The sequence below is a fragment of the Bombus vancouverensis genome, chromosome 16 (assembly GCF_051014615.1).
Source record: "Bombus vancouverensis nearcticus chromosome 16, iyBomVanc1_principal, whole genome shotgun sequence".
NCBI classification, from domain to species: Eukaryota; Metazoa; Arthropoda; class Insecta; order Hymenoptera; family Apidae; genus Bombus; species Bombus vancouverensis.
In genome coordinates this window covers 3,055,528-3,078,674 of record NC_134926.1, presented here as the reverse complement: position 1 = coordinate 3,078,674, position 23,147 = coordinate 3,055,528, and the positions used below count along the sequence as shown (strand labels likewise).

Here is a 23,147-nt window from a genome sequence, read left to right as displayed (position 1 = left end):
AGCTACGTGGCCGAGGGCGACGGGACGTATACGCTAAGAAAGGAAGGGAAGAGGGAGAACCGTGATACCGAATTTGAAGGGAAAGAAGGAAGGAGACGGGTTCAGCCCATTCAAGCCAAGCAAGAGGCTTCAGCGCAGCCCGTGTAACGTCAATTCGTATCAGAGACCAGGCCACACACCGCGGACAGGATGGCACCCAGATGTCTGCACATCCGTGGCGCGTACCCTCAATAGTCTTAAGTACCCACCAGGGGTCTTGGAATTTTCATAGTTAAGGTCCTTCGGACCAAGCGAGTATTTCTTGTCTTAGATTTCCTTTACGTTTATTGTCTACCACGTGTTAGCATAGAAAGTTGTTTTCTTCACATCTGGTATGTTCCATTAGCAACTTTCTCGCAAGGGCGGCTAAAACCCTTCCTGGTCCACCAACCGTCTTATTATCCAATCGGAGACGGTGTCCACTGCCCTCACTTCCTTAACCAAAATTGTCATCAACAAATCCGATAGTCCCGTGTCCTTAGACACACCCACCCCAAGCTTTCCTCAGACACAGTATCGCCAATAAACTTCACTTATTCTGTATCCTTAGAATAGTCAACATATCTTTACCGGTCTCTACCCTTATAACAGTCGCGTACTTAACGTATCATTGTAACTGTTTTACATAACGTGGTTGGAGTTAATTGTGATTTATGTTAATTCAGTGTGTATTACATTGTGATTGCTGAATTCATAATAAAGTTTAATTAAAACAGTATTAATAGCAGTGTTACGACTCAGCTATTTTATTTCATCAACCAACCCTTAAGTTTACGTGACATCCGATTACAAGTGGAAAAATGGAGGAGGATGCCGGTGACGAATCGGAAGGAGGAAGTGTTGTTCGGCGTTGGAGACAGCGAGCAGAGTACGCCGATTATAGGGAGAAATGACAAAGGGGAGAGCGGTAGAAAAAAGTACGCACGCTAGATATAGGAAACCGCTGCCGGTGGGTAGTGAGGCGGAGGATAACGCGAGGGAGGATATCGACGCTCCGAATAGCGAGGTCGAGGGAGAAGAAGTAATGGTTACGATGAGCGAAATGAAGGGTTTTACGCAGGCCTTGTCGGGGGCAGTGCGAATGCTAAACGCACCGGTGAAGAGGCTGAATCTCGACAAGGAAAGGAACGAGGGAATCCGAGAAATAGGTAACATGATAAAAGGTATCGTGTTGTCGTTGGACCAATGTATCGGTCAGACGAGAAGAAGAAGGAGGTTGAAGACTGGCCATAGAAATGTGGAAGCGGTCGCAAGGAATACAGGGACGACGCGACGAGAGGAGGGAGGATATGAGCGAAAGTGTAGCAGCCGAGTACCCCAAAAGAAAGATGGTGTCCCCGGTGAAGGGAGGAAGATCGCAACAGCTAAGAAGGGGGAACCTACTTATGCGGAGATGTGCGGTAGGTCGGTTGTCAACGAGGAGACGGACAGAGCGAGGAGCGAGGATTCGGAGGGTTGGAGCACGGTTGACAGAAGAAGGAAGGAAAGGAGGGAACCCCAGGGTTTGCCATCCTCCGGTGTACGTGCGCCAACAAAGGGGGGGAGGGGGAGAGTAGGCGGCAAAGGGTCAACGAATACGCGGAGGAGGAAAGAGGCGGTCTTGATCAAAGTTGGGGAAGGTCGGGACTGGATCGAGACTTACAAAAAGATCATGGACGCCAGGAATACGACCGAGGGGGCGACGGGTATGAGAAAGACCAGGGCTGGTGACATACTTATCGAATTCGACAGAACGATCATAGTGAGCGAGGTGGCCGAGAGCAAGGCCGCCTTATGCGACGCGACGGAGGTAGTGTCACGTAAAATAAAAAGAAATTTAAGAAAAAAAAAAGAAACTTTATTTCATTCTGGTGTACAATACACTTCCGAGCTGTAGGCGTGACTGTTCAAGAATGACTTAGATGATTTTAGGGGGAGTATTTAAATTCTTTTATACGTAGGAGTGGGAAAAGGCTTCGATCATATATCTCGGAGAACGGATAGAGTGACCCGATGTTATTCCGATGGTCAGTCATTTTAAGGCGCTTGGAATTTCGCTATCTTATCGCTTTGCTTAGTCGGATTTCGTCTGTGACATTCCCCCCTTCTTAGATTGAACTTGGTCCCTCAAGTTTTCTTCAGAAAACTTTTGTGGAATCGGATTCGGCGCGGCTTGAAAATCACAGCTGATTCCTCTTCTTCTTCGAGGCGGTATGAGTTGGTCGGGATATAGATGTCGGATGTTGCGACCGGGGCACTTGGTACTGCTGAGGATGTCGCATTGTGGCTGTTGATTACGGTTTCATTTCGGCAGCAAAATAAATTGATACATAAAGTATTCGGTATACATTTTTTGATGCATTTGAATACTCCTATCTTTTTTAATCCGTATATAACTAGCATGCCTAATGCTATGTACGCTAATATCTGGAGCGTGGTTAGCTCCCAATATTGTATACTTTTGATTCTATGTTTGAAATTAAGAGTTCTTATCTCGTCGCTTATTTAATCGATCGTGGTCTTATAGCCTTGTAAATTATCTATTATCTTTGGTGCTCGCTCCAGTTTGTCCAACAGATGAGTGAAGCCATCGTATGTTTTTGCTAGGGTTTTAGTTTTGATTTCGTATTTGACTTCGTTTTTTGTCTCGCCTATACGCATGTGTTCATCTTTGTACAATATATCGCAGGAAGTGTTGGCTCTTATGATGGAGGGCTTGTCAAGTTTTTGCAAGGTGTGTTTCGTTTGGCAAATTGTGTCTATTTCTATCGGGTTTGCCGGTATCGCAATGTAGCTGTTGCTAGTTCTGGGCGGTATAAAGTTAATGTCTTCAATCTTAAACACACTTATTTGGCAATGTTCGATATAAGGATTGAAGTTTATTATTTCGCTGTGACAATCGGTTCTCGAGTTTCCATCATGGATTGGTGCTGTTTGTTTGCATATAGTGGTTCCGGCACGATTCTTACAAAGTTTGTTGAGATATTCGATATCTGTGTTCATACATGAAAGTCCTGAAGTTAAATATATCTGATGTTCGACTACTGGAGCCAAAAATACTCCATTTCTCTTACTTGGGATAGGATATATCTGTAATATATTCCATTCCATGTTAGAAACTAAAGGTACTGTGATTTTAAGGAATATTTTGTCACCTATTGTGAAGATTTTAAGATCACTAATGTCAAGTATAAACTGAAAATGTTCGGTTTTGGCATAGATCGCGGTGTTGTACATCTGGTTGCCTATCACTTTGGCGTAGTTTTCTATAAATTCATCGGGGTCGAGTATTTGTGGGCTAATTATTCTCTGTTTGCCTAATATTATGACCTTAAGTATCTCGTCTAACTGAAAGTGTAAAGTTTGCATCGCGGTGTCGAGTTTCATTATCTTTTTAAGCATAAATCTATCGATATTTGCCTGCTGTTGTTGTTTTAATACATCGTTATATGATTTCTCTAGGTGGTGTAGGTTTTTCCAGTTTACAATTTTCCTAATAAGTGCTGTTTGATTAGCTATTACAGTCTTGATTTTATTGTTGTCATCGAATAGTTTGTCCATATTTTCGTTTATGAGTGTAAGATCGTCATCGTCGAGAGTTCCGAACAGACTTTTCGATACGGAACCTATGATGTTAAGTAAACCTTGTTTGCTTCGGGTGTGTTTTCAATTGTTTTGCGAGTTGTTTCAGGTTATTGGTACGATTTTGAAATCCGTCTAACTCTTCAGCGTATTCTTTGCTGGTTGCGCGTGAGTTTATTGTCGATTTATATGATTTTATTTGCTTATTTGCTCGTATACGTCGCTAGTGTCTAATCCTGCAATAATATTGACAGTATCGCTATACAAATATCCTTTCTTATGTTTTCTATAAATACAAAGTTTCCTTCTAATGGTGTAATATTTATTTGTGCGGATACTATTCCGGCAAAGAGGAGTGTCGACCTGGAAGGTAAGGTTTTAGACGATTGCCGTGTATTTTCTTTATAATATTATCAATCATAATTTCATAATAAGGGGTTTTGACAGAGTGGATTCTGTATGGCCCTAACCATTCAGTGTCCAATTTGTCTCTTTTGTGATCATTATGGATTAATACAAAATATCCTTCTTTAAATACCGTTTGAGTTCGAACTATCTTTCTTTTCTGGTCTCGAAGGTATCGTTTTTTGCTGTTTATTAATGTTTTTCTCGCGATATCTAAATATTTATTTAATTGTTTTTGCCAGAGTGAAAACATATCATTGTAAGTTAAATTCGAAGTTCTCGCGATTGCTGATGGTAGGTTTGCGTCTCTACCGAATGTTAGTTTAAAAGATGAAAATCCGGTACCTTCGTGTACAGCTGTTTTATAACCCAAACATATGAAGTTTAATATTTCATCCCATTCTTTATCATTATTATCATGCAGACTTGTACGGATTATATCTTTTACTACGGCATGTGTTCTTTCTAGAGATCCATTTGACTGAGGGTGGAAGCTAGTGGTTTTAATGTGTTTAATCTTAAATACCTCTTCGAATTTTAACATGAGTTCGCTAATGAAATTTTGTCCCTTGTCTGTTAGAATTGTTTTGGATGCAGAAAATATGTAAATATAGTTTTCTAAGAGTGCAGTTATTATGGATTCTATCTGTTGTGTTGTTAGTGGTACTAGGACCAAGTATTTTGTCAGTTCGTCATGTATTGAGAGTATAAATTGATTTTCTTTCTTAGTTTTGGTCATAGGTCCTATGATGTCCATAGCAATTTTGTCGTTAGGTTGTAATGGTGTGTCAGATATTATTGGTTCTTCTTTTGGTCTAATCCGCGTTAATTTCTCGTTTTGACAAGCTTCACATCTCTTTATAAACTCTTCGACTTTATTTAATAAATGTGGGATTTTATATCGTTCTTTTATTCTTTGGTATGTCTTTTGGATTCCTAAATGTCCTATCGTACCGTTATGATTGTCTCGAATTATTTTCTCTATCTCTTCCTCGGTTAATTCTTGGATTCAGTTCTGCCCGAGCAGCCGAGCTAAACGGGCGTGTGAAACAGTGCTCCGGAGAAAGTGCGGCAAGTGGGGAAGAGAAAACTACGAACTGTTACGCCTATAGCCAAACGGTGGAAACCCGTGTCCTATATCAAGAAGACTAGCAAACCAACCATGGAAAATATTCCACCGATAAGAATTATAAACAAACAAGAACAATATTACATACACAAAACAACAGATATATTAAAAACAAGTCAACCAACAAACCAAGGACAGGACTGCTCAGCCACGATAGAAGTTGACATGGAAAACAACAAAGCAACAACTCAACAGGACGAAAGCTGGAAGGTAGCCAGCTATAACAAAAAAAGAAAAATAACAGCCAACCTAGATATGGAAAAGCAGCGATGGCTGCAAGAATTACTAAGAAACTCCTTCAGCTCGCTAACAGAAGAATCAGACGACGACCAAACAAGCAACACCACAAACCAATCAACACACATCACAAAACCACCACCAATATTTGTTGAGGCGCAAATAATAGATCCGCTTACCGATCAACTTAACAATATTGTTGGAAAGGATAGTTACACAATAAAACAAACAAAACCAGAACAAATTAAAGTCCAAACAAACACACCAGAAAATTACAGAAAAGATATAAAAGAATTAAGGGGGAAAAATGCCATATACCACACGTACCAGCTCAAAACGGAAAGGAGCTACAAAGTAGTCATAAGAGGACTGCGCCCAAAAATCAACACAAAAAAACTAAGTAACGAATTAGCAAAGATGGGCCACCAAACAAGAACTATAAACAATATCACAAGGTACGATACGAAGCAACCACTACAGCTATTCTTAATAGAATTAGAACCTAAAAATAACAACAAGCAAATTTTCGATATTAAAAAAATCTTAAACACACTCATCACAGTCGAGCCACCCAGGCACAAAAAAGACATACCACAATGTATGCGGTGTCAACAATATGGACACACCAAACATTACTGCAACAGGAACCCGGCGTGCGTCAAATGCGCAGAAAAGCACCTAACAGCGAACTGCCTACACATGGGAAAAATAAACGACGTAAAATGTTACAATTGCGGTGGAAATCACCCAGCGAGTTACAAAGGCTGTCTAGTAAGAAAGCAACTTCAAGGCAAACTTTTTCCGTCGCTTCGTAACAGGACACACAACCATCTCCACACGTAACAGGACAACACAGACCCTACGTCAACACCAAAAACACAGCACGCAAGGAACAATAACCACACTAACACCAACACCGCTAGAAACCGAAGCTACGCGCAAGTAGTCAACCGGTCGTCACCCTTAGCCAATCAAGAACAGAACAACCACAGCAACGACGCTACAGAAATCAAAGAGTTAATAAAACATTCCATAAAAAAACACCGAAATACTCACAAAAATGATAAGCGAACAAAACGAACTCCTCAGACAGCAAACACAGCAGATAACAGTCATGTTACAGTTACTAACATGATAAGCAAAAAATAAAAATAGACACGCTTAAAATAGCAGCCTGGAACTCTAACGGCCTACAACAAAGGGCCCTAGAAACTAAAACATTCCTGTATAGCAACAACATCGGTATACTACTCGTCTCAGAAACACACCTCACAATAAAAAGCTATATAAAAATACCGCACTACACCATATACGACACCAAGCATCCCTCAGGGAAAGCACACGGAGGGACGGCAGTAGTAATAAAAAACGACATTAAACATCACCTACACAGCCAGGTCAGTAAGGAACATATACAAGCAACCACCGTTACCGTACAGACTAACAGCAACCAACTGCAGTTGTTAGCAGTATACGTACCGCCGCGACACAAAATCATAACGGAAATGTGGGAAGATTACTTCCGACACTTAGGTGACAAGTATATTGCAGCGGGAGACTATAACTCAAAGCACACACTATGGGGATCAAGAATCACTACACCACGAGGTAGAACTTTGGAAAAATACATTAGAAATAATAACCTCAATATATTATCCACAGGAAGACCGACAGACCTGAGCAAAATACCTGACCTGCTAGACTTTGCAGTTACAAAGGGACTAAACGCAAATAAAGTAAACATAGCACCCAGCCTCAAGCTTACCTTCGACCATACGCCCATAATAATTACATACAGAAAAAAACCAATACTTTACAGCAGCACAGAGAAACTATGCAATAAAACCACCAAATGGCAAATATTCAAAGAAATAATAGAGAGCAAAATCAGCTGCAACATCCCACTGAAAACACCTGAACACACCGATCAAGCAGTAACAACACTCCCAGAAACTATCCAAGAAGCAGCAAGGGCAACCACTATACCTGAAACAACCAACAGACAAACAAAAACAGTTCCACTAGACATCCTCGAAAAAATTAGAGAAAAAAGGAAAGCGAAAGCAAAATGGCAAAAATACAGAACAAAAGAAAACAAAACACACCTAAACAAACTCGCAAAAGAAATAAAATACAAAATAAAAGAGCACAACAACAACGAGTTCACAAAGTTCATCGAGTCACTATCTGCTCACGAGAACTACAACTACTCCCTATGGAAAGCCACAAAAAAAATAAAGAAGACAATAAAAATGGTACCAGCAATCAAAAGAGCAGACAACACATGGGCAAGAAGCAACGAAGAGCAAGCTGAAGAATTCTCCAACCACCTATGCAACACATTCACCCCACATAACATCAACCACAGCAACCACAATAGTCATACGGACGAGGATGCGCTAACTACTAGTACACCAACTGACAATCACTACGCCATACCCAAAGCAACAGCACAAGAAATCAGAAACATAACTGAGAAAACAAAAAATAACAAAGCACCAGGAATCGACCTAATTAACGGCAAAATCTTGAAAAACCTTCCGCCAAAAGCGACAAGACAAATCACAATAATAGTAAACGCAATACTAAGAATACAATACTTTCCAAAAGCTTGGAAACTGGCACAAATCATAATGATACCCAAACCAGGCAAGGCCCACACGAAACCGAGTCCTACCGACCAATCTCACTACTTCCGGTGTTCTCCAAGATACTAGAGAAAATAATCTACGACCCGATAAAACCAATAATAGAGAAGAACCAGTTAATACCGGATCACCAATTCGGATTCAGAAACAAACACTCCACAATATAACAAACGCACAGACTCGTCAATGAAATCTTACAGGCGCTGGAAACAAAACAATACTGCACAGCACTCTTTATGGACATCAAAAAAGCATTCGATAAAATAAACCACACTAGCCTACTTCAATCAATCAGGGAGCAGTTCCCGGGGCAGGTATACCAATTAATCAAATCATACTTAAGCAGCAGAACTTTCATAGTAAAAATCAAAGACACATACTCGGAAGCTAAAGAAATCAAGGCAGGAGTTCCGCAAGGAAGCGTCCTAGGACCAATTTTATAGACATTATACACGGCCAACATGCCAACAACTAACAATAGCAAAATACTGACATTCACGGATGACACAGCTGTACTAGTCAGGCACACTAACCCTGCAACAGCAGTTACATTACTACAAGAACATATCACAAAAATAGAAAAGTGGCTTCAAGCAAAACAAATCAAAGCAAACCCGGATAAATGCAAACACATCACATTAACACTGCGGAAACAGATACCACCAAACATTATACTAAACGGCACACACATAATACAAACAAGGCAAGTCAAATACCTTGGACTCCACTTAGATTCACGACTCACATGGAAACAGCATATTAAAGCAACAATAGACAAAATACAGATGGCAAGGAGACAAATGTACTGACTAAGAAGTCGAAAATCCAAACTAAGCATAGAAAACAAATTAAAAATATATTAAATGGTCGTAAAACCAAGCTGGACGTACGGAATAGCACTATGAGGAATGGCAGCAATGAGCCATATAACCAAAATAGAGACAATGCAAGCAAAAATTCTTAGAACAATAGTAAACGCGCCATGGTACGTTAGGAACGAGGACATACGGAAAGACCTGGGAATACCAACGGTCAAGGAGGAGATTAACAAAAGTGCAAGAAGATACGGAGAAAGAACAGCAACGCACCCAAACCGGCTGGCAGCGGAAACGGTCGACACATCAAGCATAAAAAGGAGATTAAAAAGGAAACACCCAACAGATCTCACAAAGGACATAACCTAACAAACACGATGATGGTACCCCGCTGGGGGTAGCCACTTACATGTTATATTAGTATACCGCTATAATATTTTACCAAATGTCCTACTGGACAAATTGTAAAATCCAAATAAATAAATAAAAAAAAAATTTCCTCTTTGACTGTGGGTATCTTGAGGTCGCGGTGTATTGTCTCGTTGGTTACATACCAAGGTGCATCAATTAGGGATCTTAGCGTTTTCGATTGGAAGCGTTGAAGTATTTCAATATTGGAGTTACTTGCTGTTCCCCATAGTTGGATTCCGTAGGTCCAGACAGGTTTTATTACTGTCTTGTAGAGGCTAATTTTGTTCCGTGTGCTTAGGTTGGAGCGTCGGCCAGTGAGCCAATAGAATTTCTTGAGTTTGTCCTTGAGTTGCTTTGTTTTGTCTGTGATGTGATTTTTCCAAGTTAGTCTCCTGTCCAGGGTCATGCCCAGGTATTTAACTGAGTCTTTGCTAGGAGTTATTGTGTTGTTAATGGTGACCTGGGGGCAGGTTTGTTTTCGGAGCGAGAAGGTTACATGTGTGGATTTTTTTTCGTTGATTTTGAAGACCCCATTTATGAAACCACTTTACATGGAGTAGAGACATCGCTGGAGAGTGGATGAGGCAATTACCGGGTCTGCGTGGATAGCTAATAGCGCTATGTCGTCAGCAAATGTTGCTATTGTTATCTCGTTTGATATAGGTAGGTCGGCAGTGTAGATGGAGTACAGTAGGGGTCCGAGGACACTACCTTGGGGTATGCCGGATTCTATTGGGAATGTTGCGGAAGTGGCGTCTAGGCAATTAACCATGAATTGTCTATTGGTTAGGTAGGATTTTAGGAAGTAGTAGGGGTGAGGTAGGATCTTTTTAAGCTTGTATAGTAGCCCTTCATGCCATACTTTGTCGAGTGCCTGTTGAATGTCTAGGAAAACCGCTGAGCAATACTTTTTCTTTTCAAGGGTTTAGCTGATCGTATGGGTTATGCCATGGATTTGCTCTACTGTTGAATGTTGTTTTCGAAAGCCGAATTGGTGACCTGGGAGTGTTTTCAAACCCTCTAGGAGTGGAAGGAGTCGATTCGTTAGTATCTTCTCGAATAGTTTAGACAGGGTAGGTAAATACTGATTGGGCAATAGGTTTCATATATCGGTTTTCCGGGTTTAGGGATGAGGGTAATCAGTGAGATTTTCCAGGCCTTAGGATAGTGTTCAAAGCGAAGGATAGCGTTAAAAATCGATGTGTTGAGTGCAATCCCTTTTATGGGAAGTTCCTTGATTGCTTTATTGCCTATTAGGTCGAGCCCTGCTGCTTTCTTGGGATTTAGGCGTCTGATTGATTCTATAGTCTCTGCAGAAGTAGAGGGTTCAATAGGAGGGGACATTTGGAAGGGGGTGTGCAGGTATTCAGTAACGTCCGCAGCAGCTTTGGAGTAATGGGGTTTGAACACTTTAGACAAGTATTTAGTACACAGGTTGGCTTTTTCTATAGGGCTACGTGTCCATCCACCTTGCGGACGGCGGATTGGAGGGATTATTTGTGGGGGGCGCGTGAGTTTCCTGGAGGCCTTCCATGGTGAGTAGTTGGAGTCAGCTGTGGGGGACAAATTGGCGAGATATTTATGAGAACAGTCATTTTTGTAATTTTTTATCATCCGGTGTTCTATGGGTCTGCCATACTCTTCTTAGTCTACGTTTTTCTGCTATTTTTTTTAATATGTAATGGGGATATTCATATCTGCTGATAGATGTCATTGCCGGTGTGGAGAGGCCGATAGCGTTTATTATGCTCGTATTTAAGTATTCCGTGGCTGCTTCGATTTCTTCCTTAGTTTTTAGTGAAGTTAAGGCTCAAGTTGAGTGAGTAAAGACTTCACTAAAGAGCTGCCAGTTGGTGTGTTTGTTGTGAATGGAGTCATTAGGTGTATTCTCGATTATTGTTGAACTAACTGTTGCTATCACGGGGGAATGATCAGAGGAGAGATCAGCCGAGGAGTTGATTTGGACGTGTCTTGATGAGATATTTTTAGTTACGAAGAAGTCGAGAAGGTCGGGTATTTTGTTGGTGTCAGTGGGCCAGTATGTGGGTTCGTATGTGGTGAGGTAGTTGAGGTTGTTGTTTATTATGCTGTTTAAGAGGTTTTTGCCTCTTGCTGTAACCAATCTGCTGCCCCATTGGATGTGCTTGGTGTTATAGTCTCCTCCAACTATGAATCTATTGCCCAGGGTGTCCAGGAAGTTATCAAAGTCTTCTTTGGCGATGGAGTGTCTGGGAGGGCAGTATACTGCTGAGGTGGTGATTGAGCCATGACAGTCTTCTATTGCTACGTTTGTTGCTTGGAGGTAGTCTTTCTGGAATGATGGAAGTTCGTAGTGCTTAATACTTGCTTTGATTATTATTCCGGTGCCACCGTGGGCCTTTCCGCTGGGGTGTTGGGTATGGTAGAATTTGTAACCATTTATTTTCAGGTAGCTCTTGTCGGTGAAGTGGGTTTCCGATACGAGCATTACGTCGATTTGCTGGTGTTTTAAGAAGAGTTCTAGTTCAAGTTTGTGTTGCGCTAGACCGTTGGCATTCCAAAGAGCTGTGAGTCTTGGTTCTATTTTGCGTCGAGGCGTATTAATTAATCCATGATGGGTGTTAATAACGATAGCAAATTATTTATTTGCTCCTATTGTTTCTCTATTAGCTTTTCAAGCCTAGAGACGTTGTCTGTGTTAGGGGAATTGGGAACATTATTTTGAGAAAGATCCCTTTGGTTATTCGGATTATTTTGGATGTCTTGTACTGCTTGGGCATAGGAGGTTGAGGTAGTGGTGAATTTAGTAGGACTGGGTACTTGGTTGGTTGAGGGGATTGGGGTAGTCGTGAATTTCGGCGGGCTGGGTATTTGGTTGGTTACCTCTCTTACTCTGAGTTTAGGGTACTTGTTTGTGTACAGGGTTTTGTAGACTGAGCAGCCTTTGTAGTTGGCAGAGTCGTCACCTTGACAGTGGATGCACTTCGCTGGGGTTTTCAGTGGTTTATTGCATTGGTCAGTGGGGTGTGTACCTGCACATTTAACACAGCGGAATGTATAGTTGCAGTATCTTTGCGTGTGGCCGTACCTTTGGCACCTTTTGCATTGAACTATCTCTTTTTTGACAAGCGGTGGCTCGAATTTAACTATTGCGTTCAATAGCCTACTGATTTTGTAGATTTCTTTGTTGTTGGGTTTTGGTTTTAAATCTAAGAAGAACAAGGATAGCGGGTCTTTCGAGACTCTATGCGTTATGTTGCTGACGTTGATGACTTCGTGGCAGAGTTTTAAGAGTTCGAATTTTAGTTCATCAATGTCTGCTGAGTGGTGGATGTTGCGTAGAACCACCCGGAAAGGCCTTTCTTGTTTGAGTTGGTAAGTGTGGAAGTTGGCATTCAAGGTCCTAACTAGCTTGGTGAGTTTTCTGTATGCATCTGGGTTTGTCGGCAGAATTATTACCTTGTTGTTGTTTATCTTCAGGTTGTAGTCCTCCTTGGAGATATCTCTCTCTCTAAGGACTTGATCATCGTTTGTATGTCAATGACATCATCAACAAATATTGGTGGGGGAGGGCGGATTCTCTGTGCGTGTTGGTTTGGCGGCGGGTCTGCGATTTCCATGGCGTCGTTTGTGGATTCCAATACGGCGAACCTGTTGTGGGTGTTTATTTGTATTGTTGATTGTTCGTTCCGGGTGTCGATCGTGTTTGATTTTGGTGTTTCTATCTTTCGCTTTTTTGTATTATTGGCGTCATTGGTACGGGGGAATCTGCTGCACTTCTGCCACGGAGGAGGTAACGCGGGGTAGTTGCGAATTTGCTCGGGAGAGCCTGGTCGTGATTGCTGGGCCATCATCAAGCTAGTTAATTCAAAATGAATAACTAGTCATGAGGCTATGAGGCTAGTATTCGGGTTGGGGTTAGGTGCGTGGGATTTTCTTCTCCCTAAAGGATAGGAAACACTTGGCTGTGTTCACTTTCGACGGTTGGGCGGCACGTGTTTTCGAACTTCACTGGGCACTAGAGGCACTAGGCTTACTCTGCGCTGATCGTAGTCCTCTCGTCTAGTTTCACCATAGTGGAACGTTGAAAATTGCTGCAGGGCTTCGTAGTTAGATTCGCAGTTCTCCGCTGATCCTTCAATCTTCAATGATGCGCGTACGCCGAAATCGTGATTTCGTTTACACTGAAGCTGATGGATCTTGGCAGGATCGCCAAAATATCGCATAAAATTGATACTTGGGTTGTAAGAGAAAAAGAAAGCTAAGTCGTAACCCAACTATTATTTTTATTTTATCCAACTTTATTATAATTTTAGCACTTACAATAACTGAACCGTAAAAAGGGGTTTGTACAAGAACAACGGCTAGAACAAGAACTGCCCGAGCTGGGTGAAGTCTCGGTTTATATACGTTTTGGTTTGAGGATGTTGAGGGGCTCGGTGTAGGTTATGATGTAGAAAAGTGTCCGAAGGTCGGGGGTCAATATTTTATCTCTGATGTGGCCTAAGGTGCGTCACAGCCTTGGTGTAGACTATGATGATAAGGTGGTGATGTATCCAAAAGAGTCCGAAACTTGGGGTTGATGTCTTATCTCTGATGTAGGTGGAGATGTGATTGATGTCACACGGGCAACGGCGCGAATTACAATTCCTTGTATCAGAAAATTTCTTTCATGTTGAGTTAAGTCAAGACAAACATTTACGCATTGGGGACAAGATGTCGCAGGTTGGAGTCCTGCTACTTGTATAATCACATAGTCTACAGCGCACTGTTTGAATTCATCCGCATAAAAGGTGTGTTGGCGGGTCCTCGTATAGATGTTGTTAAATATTTATTTCTTCATTAAAAACATAATTTATTTGCAAGGTATAAAGGTTACTACATGTACGTATTGGCGTCCCTAGTATGTAGTGACTTTTATTAATATCGAATTAATTGTCTATCTATTAATTATTTTTAGCTTTATTTTAGTAGATGACGTGTAATTCGAATAGGATTAATGTTATTTTATGTTTATAATAGTGTATATAATTACCGAATGTATTTCATTGCGCATACGTGAGAGCTGCTTCACGCTCGCGACGGATTTCCAAAATAGCGTCTTGAATAAGGGTGTGTTTTTTTTTAATTTTGTTTGATATTGAAATAATTGTTTTGTTACTTAGTTTCAACTCTATTTTAGTGAAGTGGTCAACAATGTTGTTTTATGTTCGTTGTGATGTGTACGTTTGTTGTAATATATATGTCGGAGATGAAAGAACATCGGAGCCTTCCCTTTGGAACTTCAGGATAATCCCCTAACACCGTAATCTAGATTCTATCATAGGCGTAATTAAACAATCGTCGTCTTTTGATCCGATTTTTTTCGAGATTTGTGATAATGAGCTTGGGCTCGAGGCGATAGCCAGTCGCCGAACGTAGCCGCGGTCACGGGATGAACGCTTTGCCTGACGAAGGTGTGGATCGGTTGTATGGCTCTCCCTAGAAATGTGGTTGCGGAGGCATACGGCCTCAAGAACGGGCCTGGCCACATAGAATTGTACTTTGGAGATGTCGATATAATGAGACACACGTTGTATTAGGAATCAAACTCCAGACAGAAACTGACTAGCAACGGCGTTTGGAACTTTCTCCATGCTTCCAAAGAGTATATAACAAACTCTTGGCAGAAACTGCCTAGCAACGGCGATTGGAACCTTCTCGATGCTTCCAGCGAGCATATAACAAACAAATGCAATCGTACAGCGAGAAAGATTTTCATCAGATCTTCATTCGTGTGATCGCCTTGGAAAGTGATACATCGAGCAGTTTACCGAGCGTCTCAGCAATCGTATTTTTGTGTCTAAAAATTATTCTACGCATAGTAGAGTTATCCCGTTGACCGTAGATTTGTTTGAGCCCAAGAACATTGTTAATAACGTTTATTAAACTCATTATTCGTTAAACTTATTATTCGTTAATCTCATTATTCGTTAATCTTATTATTCGTTAATCTTATTATTCGTTAAACTTATTATTCGTTAAACTTATTATTCGTTAAACTTATTATTCGTTAAACTTATTCGTTAATCTAATCATTAGTTAAACTTATTGTTTGTTAATCTTATTATTCATTAAACTCCATATTCATAATATTTTGTAAAATCTTGTATATACGCGTAAATATAATCTCTGTTGTGTAAAACGATGGCTAAATCAAACGATGAATAGTTACGCGCCTTAAATTCTAATGTTAATCCGACATATATATATACTGTGTGTTATTTTAATGTAATAGCATGTGGATTATATCGTTCTCGAAATTATTAATTACTAATAGAATTGTTTCATTGTTTGATTATAAGGAGGTTTGTGTTTATTGGTTTAATTTAATGTGTGCATAGTGTATTGTGTCACCAGTCACTATTGTGTAATATAACCTTATTTCTTTATGCCAGATTTAATATAATAATACTATAGTAACTCAACACAATATAATAATTTCTAATTTTAATCGTGTTTGGTCATCAATATTCAGCTAATCTATCTTGATTAATTTATAGCTTATTTCTATATTTATTAGCTATTTCTATTTCTTTCCTATTAATCTGTCGTTACTTCGTACTTGCGATTTATTGTTATTTCATATTTGTATAGTATAAATTTTTGAGCTAATCTATGTATTAGTAGTTAAAACCTGTTTATTGAATTATTATTGTTTGTAGTTTCTCAAATTCTATTCCTTCGATGATGCATTGCTTACTTGGAACATTCATATAGTGAGTATTTGGCATCGTCTGGTTCTTCGTTATTCTCTAAACACTTATTTTACTTTTATTTATCCTATATCTGTAAGTATGTATAACTTTATTTCTTTATATTAAATTTAGTATAATAACACTATAATAGCTCAATGTAATATAATAATTTCTTATTTTAATCATGTTTATCGTTGATGCTTAGTTAACCTGTCTTGATTAATTTCTAATCTATTTCTATATTCATTGACTATTTCTGCTTCCTTTTGTTAGTTTGTCGTTACTTGGTTCTTGTGATTTGTTGTTATTTCATATTTAAATGGTATAATTTTGGAGCTAATTCATATATTATTAGTCAAAGCTTGTTTATTGGGTTATTATTGTTTTATAGCTTCTCCGATCATGTTCCTTCAACACTGCATCACTTACCTGGAGCATTCCTGCAGTACGTACGGCATCATCCGGTTCTTCTTATGTTCTAAATACTTACTATGGATATCTTTATCCATCCTATATTTGTAAGTATAAAAATGTCATTTAATTAATTTAATTTAATACGTGGGTATTGTATTGTATCAACTATCGCTATTGTGTATTATAAAATTTATTTCCATATGTCAGATACAATAATTTAACAATATTATATAGGTTAATATAGTATAACACCTTCTTATTCTAGTCATATTTATTATTGACATTCAGTTAACCTATCTTAATTATTCTATAACCTCTTTCTACACTTATTAACTAATTTTGTTTCTTCTTATCGAAGACTGTTGCGTCAGTGTTGACTTATTTGTAGCAATGTCACATATTTTCTTGATCTTTGAGTTTTCTTTTCCATTGGACAACCGTAAGTCTATTGTCGAACAACAGTCATTGACTGTTATCGTGCTTCTTTTAGTTTAATTGTAATATTGTTGTAAATTTTTAATAATATTATTTTCTTTCATATATGTCAAGGCAATTAAGGTTAGTTTATCCATTCCGTTTCAGCTGACAGACGCATATTATGTTCTATGGAATGGATCCATAATTTGTCTCTGTGGAATTCCTGCATGTACACTTCCTTCTACGATGATTAATCGTGCACTAGGTACTTTTCACATTCACTGCCTTTAGTTATTTTATTGAATTAACATGTTTTATATTTAAATAATGGTTAGAACACACATAGTAATTTTCCTTTTGTCTTTTAGGTTTCCACTATCTGCACTATTCGATAAGCAGTGTCACACTTCCTTTGGCTTAACCACAATATTGTTATAAACATTTAGTAATATTATATTTTGTATTAAGACAATTGAGGTTAATTCATCCATTTGTTTATGCTGACTGTCATACATTATGTTCTATGAATATGGACCTATAACCTGTCTTCGCACATACACTTCCTTCTATGATGAGCAATTGTTCGCAAGGTACTTTTCACTTTCACTGTTTTGTAATTATTTTATTGAATAACACATTTTATATTCAAATAATAGTTAGAACATACATAGTAATTTTCCTTTTTCTTTTAGGTTTCTACTATCTGCAATATTCGACAAGCAACATTATGCCATACACCACTGTACTACATTGCCTCTTGAAATCGTTCTGGTGGTCTACTTCGATGATGTGTTAGTTGTAACTTGATCAAGTGTACTGTTCGTGGAATCCCTTTCACTTCAATCTTGACGTTTCGTGTGTGGATTTTGACAATAGTGCTTGGTTTATCGAAGTGTGATAATATGCCTAGGTGTTTTATATATTTTATATTCCGTTGTATATAAGATGTATTTTGTTTATTGTAGATTTTGTATGTCCATATTTGCTATATATTAGATTGTTTGATATTTCGTATTTGTTACGTCGGGCGACATTCTACCTAGACCAGGCCACACACCGCGGGCCAGACGTAAACCAGATGTCCGCTCATCCTCGCTGCGTACCCTCAATATTCTTAAGGACCCATCATAAATCTAAGCAATTCGCTAGCTAAGGTCCTTCAGACCCAACAAACATCTGTTTTCCGACTCATTTTTAAAGACCATTGTCTACTACGGCTTGACAAGGGAAAGTTAGTTTTTCTCACGTATGGTGCAACTTTCCTCCCACTAACCACTTTCTCTCGAGGGCAGCTAAGACCCTTCCTAGTCCACCAACCTTCATTTAACCAATTAACAACAAAGCCTATTTCTCTCACTCTCTTAGACAAAATCGTCACCAACAAATCCGATGGTCCCGTGCGCTAGACACACCCATCCTTAGCTTTCCTCCGCCACAGCATCGTCTCCGAAGACAACTGATTTTCCATCCTTCGAACAGTCAACATCCTTCGACCGGGAACACACCCGTAGATCAGTCACTCACTCATCTTATACATGCGCACCAGCGTAACTATCTTCTTTACAAGTTGTTAGAATAAACGGTGATATATAACTTACTGTACAGTGTTACATTCATTTAACCACCTCTGTTATCTTAACCGAAACAGGGGAACGGCTATTTCGCGGCGTCGATTAACCGAATCGTAGCGAGAATTTACGCCTCTCGCTGACTCGTTTTCCTAGCGAACGCGTCTCTCCGCGAACGGTCGTAACAGTATTTGTTATAAAAGTGTATAGTCCTATCGTTCCATTCCTCTTCCCTTTCCTTTCGGATTATTCATGATGCCATTGCGAAATTTAATTAAATTGTTGAATTGTAATTCATCCATTTGTTCAAACCAAACCTCTAACCGACCTGACAAAGAAAGACACACCCTTTCATTGGACAGACAAACAACAAGATAGCTTTCAAACTCTCAAAAACGCATTATGCAAAGCCCCAGTATTGACATATTCCAAATTTAACGAAACATTTACATTAACAACCGACGCCTCTAACGAAGGAATAGGCGCTGTTCTTTCACAAAACGACCATCCTTGTTGTTACATCTCCAGAACACTAAATCCCCCGAAAGAAATTACTCAACCACTGAAAAAGAACTCCTTGCAATCGTATGGGCAGTAAAACGTTTGAGACAATATTTGCTAGGAGGACATTTTCTCATAAGAACCGACCATCAAGTTTTAACTTAAAAATTGCAAACCCCTCATCACGATTAATTAGATGGAGATTAAAGCTAGAAGAATACGATTAACCAAATTAAGAAGATACATGGTAACAGAATTAAACCATACTTTTCAGGACGCTCATCTCATGCACAACCCTCGTGCTCGGATTGGAATTAATACCGATAGAAAATAACGCAATTTTCCACGAGAAAATATTAGTCTATTAGTGTAATAGCCTATTAGTGTAATGAAAAAGTTAACGTATATATAGGAATAGATGTAAGCGATATATTTAACCACATCGATACGTTAGGAAAACACATAACAGAGATCCAAAAACATTATACCACCCCATGTCAAGTAAAATCAGAGATACTTTCCTTAACCAACAAGTTCAATAACATCAAAACGCTAGGAACACATTTAAGATTATTAACTCATTCTAGAGTTAAGAGAGGATTAATAGACGCTATAGGTTCAATCAGCAAAACACTTTTCGGAACCTTAGATTCTGACGATTTACAATTGATAAACCAGAATATCGACAAACTATTTAGCGAAGGAAACGAATTAAAAACCATTGTAGCTAATCAAGCCGCTCTAATTAGGAAAATCCTGAACACCGACAGCCTAAAACAATTAGAAAAAGTAAACGCGGACATACAAAATAAAATAAATCAAGTAAACAAGCTAGGACTTCTAATAGACAAGACTATTTCTATAGAAAGCGCTTTGTCAGATCTACACTTTCAACTCGATGAAATATTCAATTTAATTTTACTAGGAAAACAAGGAATTATTAGCCCCCAGATTATAAATCATCACACTTTCTTAGAACAGTACGCTAAGGCTTTAGGAAATCACATCATAAATGAAGGATTTTCACCAGAAGAAAATAATTTCCAAAATATTTTAGACGTCTCTACACTCACACTGTTTGTCCAAAGCGAAAAGATCTTCTTTAAAATTTCAATTCCAACAATAATTGACTCAGAATGGGAAATAGAACAGGTATACCTTATACCGACTCAAAAGAACGGAGCATTTCTCGCCCCATTAGTCGAACGTCCGATATTTTTCACCTCAGGATTAACTTATATGAATGTAGACCAGATGTATTTGGACAAGCAAACACGAATCAAACACGAATTGTATATTTGCAAACAAAACTTAGTGTAGACAATACCATAAGATTTTGTAAATTCACAGTCTATAAGATAGTAGAAATAACTTTTATACCACTCAAAAACGAAAATCACTACATAGCTATACCAGGAAAACCAATAGAACTCAATATATTCTCTAAAGAAGGACATCAAATTGTCAAACTGAAGCAACCCTCTCTGTTGAAAACTAAAATAACTAGATATATCGTATGGAGACAACCATATGAGAATCAGTGGCAATCCCAAGAGCATTTCTTACGATATTAAGATCAGAACTATAAATATAACTAATAACGTAGATTGATCCTCAATGCTTGATGCCTTAGAAAAGACTCCTAAAGTAAGAGCAACCTAAACGGTTATACTGATACCTTGAATCAAATAGGAGATAGAGCCAATCAATTAACTTTTTCCCACAGAATAACACAAACTAAAACTTGAGGTCTCACTACGTTGCAAATAATAGGATATATATCCATTGGACTCATATGCTTGTATCTGCTTAATAAGATAGGACTGACAAAACTATGTATTCACATATTTTGCTACAAAATTAAGAAAAACACCGTTAGTAACACACCTAACGTTAGTACTGCAAAACCTTCCGCCCCTATAAACATTTACACACCGATATTACCTGTACAACCTGGAACAGAAAGAGAATCAAGAGTAAGTTTTTAATTATCAACACCGCCCAAGGCCAAATTTCATCCATCGATTCTGAAGAAACGCAAGAACTTAGAGGACTAAGTTCACTCTACGAAGGGGCGAGTGTAACGTCGCCCAAAAGCCAGACATCTGCCAACCTCAGGATATGTCGATAACACTTGGTCATGCGATAGCGATGAGAACAGACAGTAGCCGGACTCCCACCCGTAGGATATGTGAACCATAATGAGGAGGTAAAGATCCCAGTCCCTTAGTCAATGAGTCAGTCTGTGTTCTACAATTGAATTGTAACATTGTCTTATTAATAATGCATACGAATGGGCTATTGCTCATTCGCCTTTTTTTTTACAATATCTCGTCATTTATTACGTGACAATACCAACGACCGACACCTCCGAACAATTACAAACGTAACAACGTTCGTCCCCTGAACACTAATAACAACATCGGAAACAACCGCCAGGATTGAAGATTTGTACCTCCATCGCAGAATTACCCAAACGCTCCGAGACAAAATATTATACCATGTAACTATTGTAAAAAACCTGGGCATCTAGTGAACCATTGTTACAAATTCAAAGCCCGTGTAGACACTGGGATAATCGTACCCTATGCATCAGGACAATCGGGAAACCGAGCACGTCCTTTGGGAGAATGAGGCGAGCCCCGAAGGAACGATATTCCGAATCGCCAAGAGTACAGGCGGCAACAAAGAAGCCGGCGCCTACGGCAGTGAACAGAAAGCGGGCAACGACCCCCGCGAAACCGACTCCACGACCTACAACGAGGAACAGAACGATGTAATGCCGGCTGTAAAACCAAAAGAACAAACATCAAATACTGTGGGAAAACCATCCTGCAGCCACGTGCAGATACCAGCAGAAAATCAAGATGTTAAGTAGATGATACATTTACACTGTACATGTGAATGTGTGTGTAAGTGTTAGAGGGCGTTCAGGTCACAGTTGAGACAAAAGGCTATTGGAGGCTGTTAGAAGAATCTAGAAGAGTCGGTTGGCAACAAGCGTGCGCGCAAGAAGGTTATCGAGGTCTTCAGAGTGTAATATATATGTCGGAGAAGGGTCAGGAATAAAGTTGTGGGCGTTTGATGAATCTTCATTGGAATCGGCCATCGTCGTGTTATAACGAAGGTACGGTCTGTTAATACGAGTATGGATGCTACCGACTCGACAATCAACCGCGGCGGTTGGACACTCGCGATACTGGTGATGTTGGTCTTAGGTTCAATAACGAATCCGCAGTCAACGGGATGATAGATGTACGTGCTCACAAAATTCTAAGTCGGACTCTTTCCGAAAACGTGTAATATCCACCGAGCGTACAGACTCTAAGTAACTCGCTAATACGACCTCACGAGAGAATGACTCTCCGTCGCGATGATGCTGCAGAGGAAAACTATGATGGGGTGTGTCTGAGAACCCGAGATCATCAGATTCGTCGAGGATACCCTTCGTTCAGAAGGTGACGGAATTTGGCGTTGCTGCTAATTGGTCAATCTCCATATCGGTGGTTAGAAAGAGATGCTAGCCGCCCTCGAGGGAAAGTTGCTAGTCGTTCGTTGAAAAATAGGTCTCTCCTATCTTCCCGTAGCTGGGACAAAGACTGTTTGTTTGAAGGACTTTAGTCAACTAAATTCTAAGATTTATGACGGGCCCTCAGGCTAGCTGAACATGTACTCCGGAGACGCTGGCAATCATCTTGCTCGAAGAATAGGGTCTGCGTGTGGCGAGCCACGGGACAGAAACCGTTGGAATGTTTACTGTCGCGTGTCGCCACGAATATTTCTTTTAAGGAGAGCTATAGAATTACTCCATACCTTTGTTAGGCAAAGCGTTTATCCCTTGACCGCGGCTACGTTGGGCGACAGACTGTCGCCTCGAGTCAAAGCTCGAACAATTACAATCGGATTGAATAACTACAATTGTTTAATTACAGCTATAGTAGACTCTAGGTTACAATGTTGCGGGATTACCCAAAATTCCAAAGGCTCCGGTGTTCTTTCATCTCCGACATATATAAATATCTTGATTTAAGTTTTCCTTCTCGAGAATGTCTTTTACAACTCTAATGAATACTGCTTTGCTACCAATTTTTAAAATAATACCATTCAAGAATAATGCTATTAATAAAATAAGATTAAATGAATACCTCTCGTTTGGCCATAACAGCCGAATCGCCGGCTCTACAAATCGAGGGATTGTATTATGATTTGTTTTCTCCTACTGCTTACAAGAGAACAAGTGAGGCGTTGATGCTTCATTCTCGCACATTTTTGCAATAACTAAATTA

General features: G+C 39.5%; 1 long non-coding RNA gene across 6 annotated transcripts; it reads left to right on the top strand.

The window, feature by feature from the left end:
* Positions 1 to 15,416: 15,416 nt before the first annotated feature.
* LOC117163070 (uncharacterized) lies at positions 15,417 to 18,389 on the top strand. Of its 6 annotated transcripts, none has more exons than XR_013060323.1 (6): positions 15,437 to 15,571; positions 15,929 to 15,982; positions 16,353 to 16,479; positions 16,958 to 17,057; positions 17,161 to 17,382; positions 17,485 to 18,389. It is a non-coding gene; the product is annotated as an uncharacterized LOC117163070 (long non-coding RNA). The 6 variants fall into 6 exon arrangements; XR_013060325.1 differs by having other exon boundaries at positions 15,929 to 16,054; XR_013060324.1 differs by having other exon boundaries at positions 15,449 to 15,633.
* Positions 18,390 to 23,147: the final 4,758 nt, after the last annotated feature.